This window comes from Mustela erminea, chromosome 12 (genome assembly GCF_009829155.1).
Source record: "Mustela erminea isolate mMusErm1 chromosome 12, mMusErm1.Pri, whole genome shotgun sequence".
NCBI lineage: Eukaryota > Metazoa > Chordata > Mammalia > Carnivora > Mustelidae > Mustela > Mustela erminea.
This window is the reverse complement of record NC_045625.1, coordinates 78,626,949-78,645,145: the sequence shown is the minus strand read 5'-3', so window position 1 is coordinate 78,645,145 and position 18,197 is coordinate 78,626,949.

The window sequence follows — 18,197 nt, the reverse complement described above, 5'->3', positions numbered from 1 at the left end:
ATATGCAAAAACATGTTCTGAAATATCAAAATATCAGGAAGAGAAATTAAGAAAACAACCCCATTTACAACTGCTTCAAAAGTAATAAAATACCTAATCATTTTAACCAAGAAGGTGAAAGACCTGGATATAGAAGTAAAAGACATTAAAGAAAGAAACTGAAGAAGACACATATAAATGGAAATATATTACATGCTTATAGAATTGGTTGAATAATATTGTTTAAATATCCATACTGCCCAAAGCAATATATGTCTTCAATGCAATCTCCATCAAAATTCCAATGGCATTTTTCATAGAAATAAAACAGACAATCCTAAAATTTGTATGGAACCACAAAATACCCCAAATAGCCAAGGTAATCTTGACAAAGAAGAAAGCTGAAGGCATTACGTGCCCTGATTTTAAATTACATTAGAAATCTATAGTAATTAAAACAGTATGGTATTGGCATAAAAACAGACACACACACAGATCAATGAAACAGAATAGGAAGCCCAGAAATAAACCCATGCATTTGTATTCAATTAATTTCTCACAAAGGAGCTAAAAATACACAACAAAGAAAAAAAAGTTTCTTCATCAAATGATACTGGGAAAACTGAATTGCCACATGCAAAAGAATAAAAGTTGACAGCTATCTTACACCATACATCAAAATTAACTCAAACTGGATTGAAGACTTGAACATAAAACTTGAAATCATAAAACTCTCAGAAGAACACATAGGCTGTAACTTCTTGACATAGGTCTTGGTGATAACTTCTCTTAATCTGACAGTAAAAGCAAAAGCAACAAAAGTACAAATAAGCAAGTGGGACTACAAATTTAAAAAGCTTCCACATAGCAGAGGAAACCAACAATAAACTGAAAAGGCAAGTTACTGAATGGGAGAAAATATTTGTAAGTCCTATCTGTTAAGGAACTAATACCCAAATTATACAAAGAATTCATACAACTCAATAGCAAGGAAAAAAAAAAAAGGAACAATCTTACTGAAAATGGACAGAAGATCTGAATAGACATTTTTCCAAAGAAGGCATACAGATGGCCAACAGGCATATGAAAATATGCCCAACATCATCAATCATCAGAGAAATACAAATCAAAATCACAGTGAGATATCGCCTCATATCTGTTAGAATGGCTATTATCAAAAAGACAAGAGACCACCAATGCTGGCAAGAATGTGGAGAAAAAGAACACTTGTGCATTGTTTTTGGAAATGTAAATTGTTGCACCCACTCTGGCAAGAAATATGGAAGTTCCTCAAAACAACTACCATATTACCATATGAGTCAGCAATTCCATTTTTGGGTAATTATAAAAAAAAAAAAGAGAGAGAGAAAGAGAGCGAAAGAGAGAGAGAAAACTCTAACTCAAAAAGATATATACGCCTCCATAGTCACTGCATTATTTTCAATAGCCAAGTTATGGAAACAACCTAAGTACTGATCAACAGATGAATGAAAAAGAAATTGTGACATACATATATAATAGAATAATATTCAGCTATAAAAAAGATTGAAATTGTACCATTTGCAACAACATGGATGCACCTCAAGGGCATTATGCTAGAAGTTAGATAGAGAAAGACAAATACCATATGATCTCTCTAATACGTGGAATAAACAAAACAAAACGTAAGCTCGCAGATCCAGATAACAGATTGGGGGATGCCAGAGATGGGTTTGGGTGGTGGCAGAAGTGTGTGAATTGTTCTGTTTCTGCCATTGTTACTGGTGTTTTTGGTTAAAAATAAAATAATTCCAATTACTGCTTTTATATGGCAGTTCTAACTATTTATTTATACATCTTATACCTCAATAAATTTAATGCATCAAACCAAGTGCTTACTATTCTACACAATACACCTAAATATAAATCTACGGCTTCATTTAGATACAGAAAATGGAGATACCAGTCATTAAGCAAACCAGAAAACCATTCCCCATATTTATCTTATTTTCAGTGAATTTAAAAAATATGTTATTTATTTTCTTGAGCTTTCAATTTCGTCCTTTTATTCCTTTTACCCAGTTCAATACTATGACTTACTCACTTATACAGAAATGAATGGTAATCGTGTGAAGGTTCGTGGAGTTTTTATTTTATTTTAAAATATTTAATGAATTAAATTATTTCAAAAACTAAGTATATTGAATATATTGAACAGACAAATATATTTAATACTTTAGCAGAAATGTGATCTACAGAAAAGCAAATAAGACACTGTTTTTTCATTTTGAGTGATAAGAATAAGAGATTATAATAAGCTGGCCATAGTGCTAAGATTATAATTGTTCAATGAATATGAGTTATTCTTTATTTTCATTATTATTGTTTTTATAATCACTTTTATGTCAAAAGAGAGGATACCAAAAGAATATTGATAATCAGAAGTACAAAAAAGGGGAGAAGGGGGTGGGATTATGGACATTGGGGAGGGTATGTGCTTTGGTGAGTGCTGTGAAGTGTGTAAACCTGGTGATTCACAGACCTGTACCCCTGGGGATAAAAATATATGTTTATAAAAAATAAAAAATTAAAAAAAAAAAGAAGAAGAAGTACAAAAAAGTACCCACCCAGGGGCGCCTGGGTGGCTCAGTGGGTTAAGCCGCTGCTGCCTTCGGCTCAGGTTATGATCTCGGGGTCCTGGGATCGAGTCCCGCATCATCTCATCTGCTCAGCAGGGAGCCTGCTTCCTCCTCTCTCTCTCTCTCTCTCACTCTCTCTGCCTGCCTCTCTGCCTACTTGTGATCTCCTCTCTGTCAAATAAATAAATAAATTCTTTAAAAAACAAAAAGGTAACAGTGGCAGCACAGTATTGTCTATAGTGAAAATAAGAGTTTAAATATATCCTGTGAAAAACAGTTTCACTAATTTTAAGAATAAAAATTCTTTAAAATAGGCTCCATGCCTAGCATGGGGCCCAACACAGGGCTTGAACTCCTGACCCTGAGATCAAGACCTGAGCTGAGGTCAGGATTTATATATTTTCTATGGATTTATATATTTATATATTTTAACTGACTGAGCCTGCCAGGCACCCCCAAGAATGCAAATTCTTTTTTTTTTAAGATTTTATTTATTTATTTGACAGAGAGAGAAAGAGTAGGAGAGCACAGGAGAAGAGCAGCAGAGGGAGAAAGAGGCTCCCTGCTGAGCAGGGAGCACAATGCAGGGCTCAATCCTAGGACCCTGGGATCATGACCTGAGCTGAAGGCAGAGGCTTAACCCACTGAGCCACCCAGGCGCCCCAAGAACACTAATTCTTCTATTTTGTCATAGAAGGCCACTTCTTCTGGGAAAATAAATACACTCTATGTTATTTATATCATCAGCCTGTATTGTTCTTTCAAGATTCATGAGCAGAGTTGAAAGGCCTCAAGAGAAGTTATTCAATAAAGTGACTTGTTCTTGGTTCTTGAGTAACAGTCCTTGTAGTGTCCCAAAATGTTTTGTCATATAAAATAAACTTTTCATATAACTGTCACAATTTGATGACCATCTAATTTAGCTCATTCACATGATAGCATAAATGAAGTCTGATGCACAGAATTATAACCATTGTATTACAAAATACAAAATGGTTAACACTTTTCATCTTCTAAAAAAATGAATTAATATTTAAACACTGAAAAATATTTTTATTCTCTCTCCTCTTCTAAAATAAAAATTGCAATGTTTAAAATAAAATTTAAAATTCCATGCATTCATTTTATTATTCACAGATCTCAGTTAAATGATCATATTCTAGGATAGAACCATAAGTAAGTTAAAGCCTGTACTGTCAGAACTTCATATGGATTTATAATGCTGAAAAATATTAATCTTATTTCCTCTTCCTTCCAGTGATTGGGGCTTTTTGTTACTGCTAAGCAGCTGAACTGGAATTATTTCCTCCCAAACAGGCTAACAGTGTGAGGTGCCTAGGAAAACCTGAATAGTAACCAGAGTCTTTCTCACTTCATAACAACAAGCTCCCTTCATTTTCCCTACAAATCAACCTCAGTAACCATGTTTGTGTAGTTCTGTATGTAATACTGCTGAGGAATGTGTTTGCCTCTGCCGAGAGTTGGGAGAGATACACAGAACTGGCTGGGAGATAATCATCTTTCATAAATCACCACTTACCGTGCTCGTCTCAAGAAACAAACATTGAATTTGGTACACTATGTGTTGAATTTGAAAAGAAAATTTGTATTGAATAAAGCACTTAGGAAGTAGAAAAGCATAATAAAACTTGAAGAAGTACATCCAGTTCAGTCAAAATTCAGTGATAATGAAGTTTCTGGTGCATTAACAACATATACAGGAATATGGAAACTCTATTCATTGGTGCAGGCTAAGCCACAAAGCCATTAAGTGTGTCCCTTACTCCTGTCCATGTCAAAACATGCAAATGCATTTCTATCGATACTGGAGAAACAGCTTCAACAGGCAGACAGAAGTTGTCACTTCCTACCTCATATTCATGACAAAAGTATGACTTTGAGGACTTTTTAATCATTGAAGCTTAAATGGCACCGTGCAAGACGCCATTAAAAAAAAAAAAAAAAAAAACCCACGCCATAACGACGCCATAAAAAAAAAAAAAAGAATGAATAACAAGAAAAGTTTCATCTTGTCCCACAATGGACCATCAACATTTTCTCACTCGGATGAAGACAGGAAAGCAGGAAATTCCCCAAGCAGGGAAGATACCTCCACGAAGACTCACTTCATGCTACTTCCTATGGCTACTACCAGATGGTTTAGAAAAAGGGGTGGCAAATGCTGCCTATGGAAACCAGCAGAAGGCAATCGCAGTGCTTCCTTAAAGATAGCTTTAATGGTGGGATCTGACTTTTGAATGATAATTCACCTAGGAAAAGTTATTGACACTGAAATATAGCTAAATACAAATAATAATGAGGATGTTAATGATCAGAATTTCATTAATGCCTTCAACATGCCAGACACTAGCAGAAATCCACTACGGATATTATTTCATTTAATTCTTAAAGTACCTGTATGGGGTAAGAACAGTGGATTCACCATCCACGCACTGAACTTGACATCATCTGTGGCACCCAACTCCCTGCCAGACATGTGGTCTTTATTTTTTTCTTTTCCCTCTCTTTTATAGAATTTAAGATAAAGTCATAGTTTGCATATATGCCCTCTTCTATGCCAAATTTTCTCCATATTTTTGGGTACAGCTACTCTTGCACAGAGCTGGATACACAGAAGCATGACACCATACTTCCTAGACAATTTAACGCATTTTAAAAGATAATTTCATGGTTCTCAATTTTTACTCTAGTTACGTATCTTAGTAGCTTAGCGCATCATTGTAAGAGCATGGTAACAAGAGCAACAGTTTGTCTAGAGATCATGGGAAGTGTTAGATACTCTCCTGAGCAGTCTACACCCAAATCACAGAAACTGTTCAGGTTCTCATTTCTGATATCCCATTTTCTAAAGGAAGAAACTGAGGTAGACAGCTATCAATGAACTTGTCCAAGATGACAAAGCAGTAAATGTTGACTATCACACTCGGAGAGTATTATACTCAGCCTGATCTTCTGGGTCATTATCATACACAGCCTCATTTCCAAAGCTACTGTAGTACAGTTATCAATAGTTTATGGATAAAGATGAGTAGGTACAGAGACTAAAGGAAATTGCCCAAGGTCACACAGTTAGTAGTGCCGGGATGGGCACCACACTCCCCAAAGGACACACTTCTTTAAACATTACAGCATAATACAATTTCACACGCCCTGTTCCATGCCATGGGGCTAGAGTTTTGCTCATCCATACCTACTGAGTTGTATGTTATCACCCCTGCATCAATGGGCAAGTTATTTGGCCTCCTGTTCCCTCAATTTCTCAAAAAGTGAAATCAGGCCTCCTGTCCTCTGTTGGTAAGGCAGACTAGCCGTGATGTACTCTCTCGGGGAGAGCAAACAGGGAAGGAGAAGACAAACTTTGCATTTTCTAAGGCATTCGCTGGAAAGCCATCTTTGGTCTCCTTGCTCCCCAAAAGGATCTGAATAGAACTGAATGGAACAACAACTAAGACGCGCTTTGAGATTTGTAAAGGAAGAGACCTTATGCCACAGTCCAGCGCTGCCATCACTCTTACTGGTGTAAACCATGAAGCTTTTTGCTGAATGATGTCAGTTATGACTCTGAAGCTACCCATACGTTTTCCTTTGCCGTGACGTGCTCTTGCTTGCCATGGCAGGAAGAGAAGTATTTCGCTGAGAATTATTTGAAGGATAAGAACAGCCAAGTACAAGGTTACAAAAAGACTGAGACAACCCTTTATGTCCAAGCAATTACCAAGGATTTCAATATAGAATTGAACAATTTCACACTGAAAGACCACTTTTTTTCCCCCAACCAGTAACACCAATGTGAAAATGCACGTGCTACATGTGTGCCCACGTCTTCATGAGAGAAAACGGTGTAGCCATAGATTCCGTCATGAGAATTAAACCTGGGGAAATAAACTTCGGTAGTGGCTAAGTGCCATGGTGATTTTAGCTCCCTTTCATTAGTTCCTATTTAACTACAGGTAAAATCTTCCAAGAACGATGCCTCTCAGTATGGGAAGCCCAAATGTTAAGTGGGAGAGCTTTGCCCATATCCATAAATAGAATGGCACTTTCATGCTTAAGTATATACCTTATAATGCTTTATATTGTCATGCTAGGGGACTGTAAAACTGATCTCACAGCAAGTGGTTTATTAAAACTCCGGCCGTCACACAGCATTCCTGTGCACTGGATTTTCAATTTTGTTGTCGCTCTTGATTCCCTTTTGCATATGTATTTGCCAGGAAAACCAATTACCAGATGGCACATGGTTATTTTTACATTTTGTATGGAGGGCTTCCAGCTGATAATTATGACATTACAGGAAGACTCCTATGCTTTGCATTAAGAATCTTTGGCAGAGGCCATCACAAGCTTTTCCATTTGACTCCACACCTCCTGACTGATATATATTTATACATTATTTGTGGATAACTCCCCTGTATCAGGGAATAATTTGCTTTCTTTTAAGTGGGGTTCCACAAACGTAACGTTAATGAAACAATGAACTGCTTTTTCCATTCCTTCAGTTCATCAGCACACGAATATGTATTTAAAATTTTCTAGTTCAAGGTAACTCAGGACAAATTGTCATAGCCACTGTGTATCAAAAAAGCCACAGAGTCCAGTGGTCTGTGTGTGACCGAGGCTTTCAGACCTGTCAGGCGGCATCTGTGTTACAGCATCCAGTCATTTTTTTTATTAGCTCCCTGCTTTAATGCCTCTGAGGGAGGTTTTAAGAGAGAGGCAGAGAGAAAAGGAGAGACTGAAAGCAAAGGTAATAGTACAAAATGACTATAATTACAATTATGTAGTAGTAATAAATCCAGAATTGCGGTGTAACACACCAGAGTAGAGTCAGGCCTTAAAACACATTAGGATTAGAATTAATAGGCGATACTTTTGTTAGTATATCAACCCCCAACCCAAAATACACCTCAGTTCCTAGAAAAACACTGTGTTGTGTTCCTGCTAGGCTCCCAACCTGGACACTTCTTGCCAATTACTTTAATTATGTATAGTATACAAAATCTTACTTTCTTAAAAGTCACCAGTGTTTTCCTTTGACTCACCTCAGTAACAAGAAATGCATTTTCCCCCTGCATATACATATATGTTTTTGCCTTTTTAAAATTATTTTTTAGTGTAAGGGAAGAATGGTTATTACGGTGCCACCAAACTAATATTGTTTAAATATACTATACGTTTTAGGCAAATATTGCTCTAATATTAATACATTTAAAGTGGGCTGTGAGGAAATGTTTTTAAACAGCTTAATTAAAATTCAGAAAATTTTGCCAGCTTGTTTCCCAGTTTCAATGATAAAAATAAAATGCTGTGTGGTTGATATGAGAATTAGTCCCTAGAGAATAAAGAAAGGACTCAGTAGAAATCTGTGTGCTTCCAGACTGTATTTTCCTGCTCAACCCAGTGAACACGAAGCATGCATAATTTGGCACTGCTGTCTCTGTATTTGCATTTAGCACACATACATTAAGCTAATTAATCATGTTGTGTCCTACTCCCCCCAACAAATAAATTAACTATTCTGTTAACTGATGACAAAAGTGCTAATTTTAAAACAATATCCACACTAAGAATTCTGATTGGATTCTATTTCTACTTTAGATAATTATGTATTTATTGACAGTTGATGGTTTTCTAGACTGACCCTCCTCCTTCTCAATGTAATTTCTGAGTGATTAATATGACAAAAAAAAAAAAAAAAAAGCATGCGCTAAAGAAATCTATGCACACTAACTGTTCTCCACAAAGAAAAGCATAGTGGTGAAAGCATCATTATTGGAAGAAGCTCTTTATTAAGTTGATCGAGTTAAAAATTAGAAGCAGATGGAGTAATTGGAGAAAAGCATCGCAACGGAATACTTCTTCACAATTCCTGATATTAAAGTGACTTCTAGAGTAAGAATGTTTTCTGTGACTCATGTCCGCTTCAGTGAGGACTCTCATTATGAGGACATGTCTTTAATCCTCTCGCTGTTCTTGACCCTGATTCTCAAGATTAGCATTCTGCAAAAAGGAGTGATTAGGTTATTCTGGCAAGTTTTGCAGTCACTGACTTAGAGCCTGGCTCTGATCAGTGTGGTACAAGGCTCAAGTAATGTTTGCTCTTCCTGACTTTTTTCTTCTCTCATTTTCTGTTACGGAGACAATCCAAGTGGCTGTGGAAGACTTTGCAAGGGTCAGTGTTTGAAAGTTTTCTCTAAAACCACGTTAATGGAACAAAATAATAGGGAACCAACTGAGACTGAGACCTAATTTAAAGTCATTTTCCAAATTAAGGCCTAGCCTTTCACCCACAGCACCACACACCTTCCCAGCATTTGTCTTTTTGCTTGGCTTCTGTGGATTCATGTAACATTGAATATAAAAATAGCTAAAAGTAAGCACTTTGAATAAAACCTGGAAGAAGTTCAAGATTAATACAGATATTGCCAACTTGGAGAATACATGCCCCCCCCCCCAAATGGTGGCATTTGGAAGTTAGGAAGAAAACTCCAGTCGTTTTAAGAGAATGTGTTCTGCGTCCAGACGATGACAAAGACAAGGCAGGTAGGCAGTTATCACTTAGCAACTGACCACAAAATGGTAGAACCAACCAAATGGGCTAGGATTCAGATAAGGAAACTAACCCATTATACACCTCAGCAAAGACTTTTTATTTTTTATTTTATTTTATTTTTTTTTAAAGATTTTATTTATTTATTTGACAGAGATCACAAGTAGGCAGAGAGGCAGGCAGAGAGAGAGAGAGAGAGAGAGAGAGAGGGAAGCAGGCTTCCTGCGGAGCAGGGAGCCCGATGCGGGGCTCGATCCCAGGACCCTGAGATCATGACCCGAGCCGAAGGCAGCAGCCCAAACCACTGAGACACCAGGCGCCCCAGCAAAGACTTTAAAAAAAAAAAAAAAAAAACTGGAAGAAATTGGTTATTACACTGTGAATTTGAAGCTGTTAATATTTACGCTGAATTGTTTACACCCAGCATAGAAAATAGTGTTTTCCTCAGTCCTCTCTTCACTATCTCAAAGATATCACAGCCAAATTGAGTTGTCTTATTTCAAATTCAAGATAAATATAGAAGGACATCAAAATTGATGTAAAAAAAGAAGAAAGAAAGGAACAAGGATGAGAGGGTAGAAGATCCTTACACAGATACCTTAGAAGAGAAATCGTTAAATCCTACAAATCTGAATAAAAAAGAATTTAAATAAAGGTTGTGTAACACTGCAAACAGAAGGAGGGGAAATAGAGCTTACAGTGTGTGTAGAGTTCTGTCTTCCACGGGATTTTTACTTTCTCGAGCTTATGCTTAGTCTTTTGTTCACAAGAAAAAGTTATTTTCTTCCTTTTCTATCATTTAATTCTTTATTTCTTGAAGACTATTTCTTTTAAAGATTTTATTCATCCATTTGAGAGAGAGAGTGAGAGAGAGAGCATGATAGGGGATTGGGTCAGAGGGAGAAGAAGACTCCCTGCTGAGCTGGGAGCCCAAAGCAGGACTAGATCCTACACCTGTGGGATCATGCCCCAAGCCGAAGGCAGTCACTTAACCAACTGAGCCAGCCAGGTGTCCCTCTTGTAAACTTTTGATGAAAAAATTAGTTGTAAATTTGAAGCACGGACATATCCATTTTTTGATCCAGGAAAAAGTCATAATTTTTCCTAGATTCTCCAAAAAAGCCAACAGCTCTGTCTGCCACACTATACACATGTAACATTTGGAAGATAAGTAGTCCAAAACTTACCAAACACTTTAAGTGCCTTAGGGAAAGTGAAAGCCATTGGTAAGTACAGATACTGATGTAAATCTTCTTTTGTATTTAAAACTGGCAGTGAGAAGACAAATATATATATATATATATATATATTTTTTTTTTTTTTTCACATGTATGAGAAAAAACAGACATAGGATGTGTCTATTATAGGATGTTTATAAAAAGACTGTCCTTCAGGTTGGAGCTCTTTCTCTTGGTCTGTAAGTCATCTTGATTCTTTGATCAAAGCGGATCAGGCCATCTGGGAAGGCTTCGAGTTGGGCTGGCCGGCTGCTGCTGTTTCCTAGCGTCACACAGCTGTGCTGCAGGCCATGAGACAAGGTCACTACCCAGGAGGTGCCACTGCCCTGCTCATCAGCACTCAAGTGGCACCATCAGCTGGCCTGACCCTTATGGAGAAAAGCTGATGTTACAGTCAACTCCTGGAAGGCAGCGGGAGTGGAATGGGCTGCGAGGGAAGCTATAGGACACAATCCAGCGGTTTTGTCTGACTGGTGGGTACTGAGACAGCATCACGATCCCCAGGCACGAAGAGGGAGGATGGGAGCCATCACTCAAGTAACTGGGAAATACTTCCCCCCATGCCGGCGCACTGAAATTATTTTCATGTCTTTTTATGTAATGTAGGTTAAAGTGTAACAGAGTGTATAAAATGAGAATAAAGTGTGATCTCAGAATTTCCTTAACCTTATAAAGAATCTTGATGGAAAAAGACCCCTTATGGTGTAAGGTTGTAGGAAGGGGTCCTTCCTTGAAAAGAACTGAGCTTCTTGTTTTCTGGAAATTCAAGTGGATTTGCAGAGGGACGGGAGAGGGGAAGAGAGGAAGAAGCACTGTTCAACTAAAAACTGGTTGGGATTGAAGATGCTCCATGTGAAGAAGTACTTCATGAGCTTTAAAGTAACAGTGCAGAAACTTTGGCTTACTTATTTATTTTCTAACAGCATTATTTCACCGTGTTGAATACCTTCCATCAAATGCCACTGATTTATTTAAACCAAAGCTGAGGGTTAATTTGTTGTTGTTGTTGGGTTTTTTGAGTTTTTTTCTTTAAGATTTTATTATTTGAGAGAGAGAGCACAAGCATGAGTTGGGGGGGGCAGAGGGAGAGGGAAGCGTATTCCCCACTGAGCAGGGAGCCTGATGTGGAGCTCTACCCTAGGACCTCAGGCTCATGACCTGAGCCGAAGGCAGATGCTTAACCCATTGAGCCATCCAGTCATCCTGAGGGGGTTTTTGTTGCTGTTGTTGTTGTTGTTTTGTTTTAAGATAATTAGATCATAAGCAGCAAGACTAAGACTAAGAGACAGAGGGGATATTTTTATTCACCAGAGTAGCACTAAATGTTGTTTTTTAGTTTTGGGTTTTTTTTTTTATTATTAAAGATAATGTTGTTTTGATGATTTCCCAAAAAATCCAATTTTCTCCCATATATTTGTAAATAATGAGAAAGTACAAAACTAAAGTTGAGATTTAAAAAAAAAAAAACAACTTGGACACACAATCTCCCATGCTGATCCCAAATCTGCTTCTCATCTTCTGTTCAATATTTCAATGTTAAGTATCAATCACTTGCAGTAAATATACACAGTTAATGCCTCAACTTATAGAAAAGTTTTCAATGCACACTTAAAACATGAGACAGAAAAAGGGATAAATGTACTAGTCGGTAGCAGTAACTAGAATATTTTGGGGAGATAAAATGTTAGAGTAAAATGAAGCTACAAACATCGAAAAGGTAAAGAATTCTAGAAAAAAGAAGAAAGAAAAAAGGATAGAGAAAGAAAGAAAGGGAAAATAGAGAAAAGAAAGAAAGCTTGTCTCAGAACAGAAGCACCAATTAAAAAGTGAAAATTTCAGCCAAATCATCAGTTTAAGAGTATGTTTTTTTTTTTTTCCTCCCTCAGAACATATTTTGACATATTGCCATATAACTATGGGTTTATTTTTTTCCAAGTGAATTGACCAAATTAACTGATTGCTTTCGCTTTACAAAATTTCAACCTAAGGATGGAGAAAGTTTTAAATTTGCAGGTGGGCTGTTGCTACTATCTGCTAAACGAATGTGTTGAACATCTTGCGATTTGTCCATCATGTGCAGCCTGGGTGTTCTTATTTTTGTCTTTAATTGCCTTCTTGAGCTAAATATAAAACAAAGCAGCCTTACTATTGTTGTGCAGTGTTAACAAACCACCTTAATAAATTAGTTTTGGGGTGGAAATCCTGGCAGACAGCCATATATATTGTTGTTTTTGTTGTAATTGTTGGTTTGGGTTTTGTTTTGTTTTGAAGTAGGCTACTTCCAGTTCTGTTTCCAGTTAGTCCTTTACCTGCCATTGAAACGTGCTGTCATTCAAAAAGCTGGTTCTTCCTGCTGGGCTCGTCTGCCAAAGTGTACCTGATATTTCAGCTGAAGGGGAGGTGGGGGGCGGGACACAAAGTGACTGCTTCCTTTGGTGAGTTGCCAATTTCAGATTTCTACACTTTGACCTGGTCTAAAATTTACAGAAAAATCATGAAAACAGAAATAAAACAGTATTTATAGGAAACAGAAAATGCATGTGAAAATTACACAAAAATACTGCCCAAGGACATGCGTTGACATTGTCCTTGAGGTTTTTCACAGTCAATTAACCAACATATATGTGGGAAGCTCCAGCAGGTGGGAGGTGCCTTGGAAAGTAGAATCTGATCAAAGCGATGATAAACATCCATGGTCTAACACTCCACTTTCCTAATCATACGGCCAAGTAGCATATCCCCTCCAAACCTCTATTCCCTCGTCTATATTTAGAGAGAAACATTTCTACCTCGCAGTGATTTTGTGGGGATCAATAAGATAATGCATGTTAAGGTGTTTTGAAGACAATGCAACCCTATTCTAACGAAAAGTATTATTTTTATAGACATTATTCATTGCTATAGGGACTGTCCCGTACATTATATTTACACAGCGTCACTCGTCTCTATCTACTAGATGCCAGTAGCAGCTCCATCCCCTAGGTTGTGACAACCAAAATGTCAAATTACCAAATGTCCTCTGAGGGGGTAGAAAAAAGATTGTGTTGCAGTTTGAGAGCACTCATTTCATACACACACACGCATGCGTACATACATATATACACAGAATAAAAATTTCAGAACTAAGGCCATAAAACATCTAATGTATACAGATGTCTTTTAATGCACATGATAGACAAAGACCCAGCAAAGAAAAATATCCATTTATTTGAAATTAACAAAAAGCCCCTTCAGACACGTTTTTCACTGCACCGCACATGGCATCACTTAATTCCTTAACGCCCATGACTGCCTCTGTCCAACAAGGGAGTAAACCCGCCACATCTTCTTGGGCACTTTCTCCTACCATAGTTGTCCCACTAGTTTAAAGAAATATTTATTTTCTAAGTGATAACATAAATTAAACACCAAACTTCTCCCTTTTATCAGCCTTACTAAAATGCTTTTGAAATGGATATTCTAGCGGAATGGATCAAAGTACCTACAGAGGCCCTACATTATTAGGAGAATCATCTGGTGCAAGATAATAGAAAAGGAGGAGACAAGCTGAAACCAAGCCTGATAGGGCCTTCTACCTTCCACTGTGACCTTGGGCCAGACATTACTGTTCTAAGCCTCAGTTTTCTCAACTGCAAAAATAAGAAATTAATGCAACGTTCACAAACACGGTGCAGCTATGCTAAACTCTCAAAAAGAGCTCCTGGAATGTCACATAAACACAATAAAGGTCATCAGTTCCTTTCTTCCATAATAGTAGGCTTGTCTTATAGTGTTCCATAGTCTATAAAATAATCCTATAAAACTTATTTCATTTGACCTCCAAACAACATAATGAGTTGTGTATTAATATTCCAATTTTACACTGAAGCCAGAAAGGGTTCACTAATTTGCCTAGAGACACACAGCAAATACAAAGCAGACAAAACATTCAAACTTGTATCTTCAGGCCACAAGGCCCATTTATGCATCCTGTGTCTTCTTTAAATTTATGATATCTCTAACCATTTGCCTTCTCTAGGACTCATTTTTTTTTCTACATGAGGCTATAAAACTTAGATGACATCAAATACATTTTTCAATTCTAAAAAATCTTCCCATTTTCTCTGCTTGACATAATTCTGATGTACACCAAGGTCGATGATGGGTGAATAATTACCACTGATAATTATTTGGGGGCCAATTATATTATAAGCATCATGACTTCACATTTATCTAATTGCCTTGATCAAAAAATTTCTTAATAAACAAAAAAGGGTACACTTAAGTACTATGTGTGTGTGGGGGGGGGTGTGGTTGTGTATGGATGTATGTGTATATACATACACATATATATATGTATATGTATGTGTGTGTGTATGTATCTGTGTGTGTGTGTGTGTGTGTGTGTGTGTGTGTGTGTGTGAATGAGTGCTGGTATACTCCTAAAAAATTATTTTTGGTTCCATTTCAAAATTACAGGTTTGAATTGTACATCAGATAATTCCCCCCGATAAAAAATGTAACGGTTACTCAAGAGTTAAAATTTTCTCTCACTTATACCATTGTGACAATTTGTCTTTTTTTGGTTTAATATGTGACTATCTCAGGGGACTTAAGGTGCCATTAGTGAACGCAGAGCTATTGCTGAGGAAATGCTAAATAAAATTAATGTCTTTGGAGTTACTAACCCCAAACACAGCCGCATTCCCTGGGCATGTGACTATGGAAAGACTGTGCATATGAGCCTAAGACCCAGGAGACCACAGCATTGTACTGTGAGGAAGATCTTGATTTAGTAACATCTGGTCTTTTTGTTAAGCTGAAAAAGGTAGTGTGGATGAAGGAAAATGCAGTCATTATAACCCTGCTAAAATTAATTTGAGAAAGATGACACAGCAGTCATGATTGTTTCCTTGAAGATCTTATCCCCACTAGACTTCCCAATCCTGAACTTAGGCTGCCAATGAAGGCAGATTACTTTTTCCTGCCAGATCCAGGCAGGGATAGGAAGGAATACAAAGAACAAGCTTCTCTGGCAAGCTCTAGTTCTTCTTCCAAAGCTCTCAAGAAAAAGAGCAAACTCTGGCTCACACAGAAAACCTGGGGGGAGTCTCCAAAACCTGAACCAAGTGCAGTCCTCCCTTCCTATGAAATTTAGGAAAGAGTGAAGCAAGGGGATCCCACCGGTGCGAGGGATTTCTTCTCGACCCCTTCCCCTCCAGGGAGGCTCCTCAGACCCTGAAATCGAAAGTTTCAAGATAGAAACCATAGGGTCATGGCTCAGAGTCAATGTCCACTACCCAACCTTGTATCTTCTATCTCTACCTTCTTCTCATTTGGAGATCCTGATGCCTTACCTCATGCAGGTAAAGTCCCCTCCAGTACTTAAGCAATCCTGAACAGCCAGCATCCTCAAGCTCCACCACTATAAGGAAAAATGAGGGGTTTTTAAAAAATTAAATCATGCTTTTCAGATGTGGGGTCTGGTGTCTCAGTAGTAAGTTTTGCATGGGGAATACAAGCCATGTTTTAGAGACAATCTCTCTGCCAATCTGACACAGATACTTCGTACCAGGTACCAGCCCATCATCTAAGAAAAGCCTCCAATCCAAACTTCTTCATATCTCCTACATTAGCTTCATTTAGTTCTTCTTGGGTGTGTCAGTTACATTGTTTAGCTTTCCACCCCTATTGAACCCCAGCTAAATTCTGAGTAATGTCCATAGCCCCTGTCTACTCTCCATTCCTGGGCTGGATTCTTCCCTTTCTCTCCTACTGGTTGGAGGCCCTCAAATCTAAAGAGATGTTCCAAAAGTCTAATAATAAATAATAGCCAACATACAAGGCTACATGCCATGTATAATGCATGATAATTTATATATTCTTTTCTCCTTATAGTAACTGATATGGATAAGTATAAATAAGAAAAAAGATAAGTATAAAGAATAAAGATAAGTATAAATAAGAATAAAATCTTCCTATTTTACAGAAAAGCTGAGAAACAATAAGAATGCCATCATTATTATAAGCCCTCTAGCCCCACCTTTAATAGATACATTCCTCCTAAAGTCCCAGAATACTGAATTTAAGACAATAGCCAAAATCGTTCATAGAATCATTGTTTGAGTGATGTTAACCAGCCATTCTGGGGCAGGCAATAGGGCATCGAACACCCAAGTTAGAGATGAAAACTTTTAACGAATATTTTTAGTACATCTGTTGATTACGTATCTTCTTTTAATCAAGCTTATCTGAATATCAGTGTAGCAATCCTCCTTCCTTACAAAGCAGGACTTTTATTAAGAGAGAATGCAGAAGAATGGAGCTGTTGATGTTTATCCACAGAGGAGAGAGGCACTTCTGGTGCCTTCATTCGCTGATTGTGAGTCTGTGACATTTTATAATTCAATTAGCGCTGAAAGATTTCCAGATACATCTCATTTTCCCAACATCTGGCAGTAGGCACAACACTAGATCCAAACCTCTGTTCTCTCCAGTCTCAGTAGCCACCCATAAAATAAAAAATGAACGTCTAAGTTATAGAATTCCTATATAGAAATAAAAGAGAGGGAAATCCCTTCAATTCCTAACTCTTTACTACATCCCAATTTTGTCTATATCTTTTCTTGTCTACTATTATCACCAGCTCAGATCTGCATTAACTCTGCTCTAGACCACTGGGATATCTTCCATACTGGGACTCTTGCTTCCTCTGCTGCCCCCACACAGCATCCAAAGTCATCTCTGGAAGACGTAATTCAAATCATATCATTCGCCTACTTAAGATCTTCTTTTAAATTCCCCAACACACTGTGAGTGCAGCACAGACTTCTTATCCTGGCTTGCAAAGTGGTATTTTATCCAACTCTTACGTCATATTACTAGCTTGCCCACTCTGTGTTACCCACACTGGTCTTTCTTCTTCTCCTGACAAGATCGCGTGCACATGAGGGCTTCCGTACCACTTGTTCTGCCTGTCTCAATGTTGTTCTTCTCATCAATCCTCCGAGAGCTGCTTTCTCCAGTCATTCAGATTTAAATTCACGATCCTCCTTAGACCAACCTTTCCTGACTGCCCAGTGGACAAGAGACATTCGATCACTCTCTATCGTGGCATCTCATTCTAATCCTCTGCCTAGCCGCCTATTACTGTATAAAATATATTTGGTCTCTCTTAACTTTATTTTCTTTATGAGTGGGTTTTTGTTTTGTTTTTGTCTAATTTACCTAAAATACAGTAAAAAAAAAAAAAAAAAAACTAGGAAATAATTTGTGGAGCGCCTGGGTTCCTCAGTAGGTTATGCGTCTGCCTTCAGCTCCGGTCATGATTCCAGCGTCCTGGGATTGAGCCCCGCATTGGGCTCCCTGCTCAGCGGGGAGTCTGCTTCTCCCTCTCTCTCCCTCTGCCCCTTCCCCGCGCATGCTCTCTTTCACTCACTGTCTCTCAAATAAATAAGTAAAATCTTTTTAAAAAATTTTTAAAATAGGAAATAATTTGGAATAAATAAATGGATGAATGAATGAATGAATGAATGACTCCTAGTCAGAAGTAAGAGGATGAAGATGAAGATCCACTGGGTGAAAAGAGAGAACATCCAGATCTTGAAAAAGTAGATGAAGTACAGTGAGAAAAACTATTTCAAAAAATAAATAAATAAAAGACTCTAACGAGTTTAAGGATAAAAAAAAAATACGGTTCAAGGACTGCTTTCTGACACACTGCCTGACTACCAAACAAGGGAGCTGCTGAAAGCTCATATGGGATTGGAAACTCTCCCCCATCTCCCAGATCCTGCCACAATCCTGGCTGAG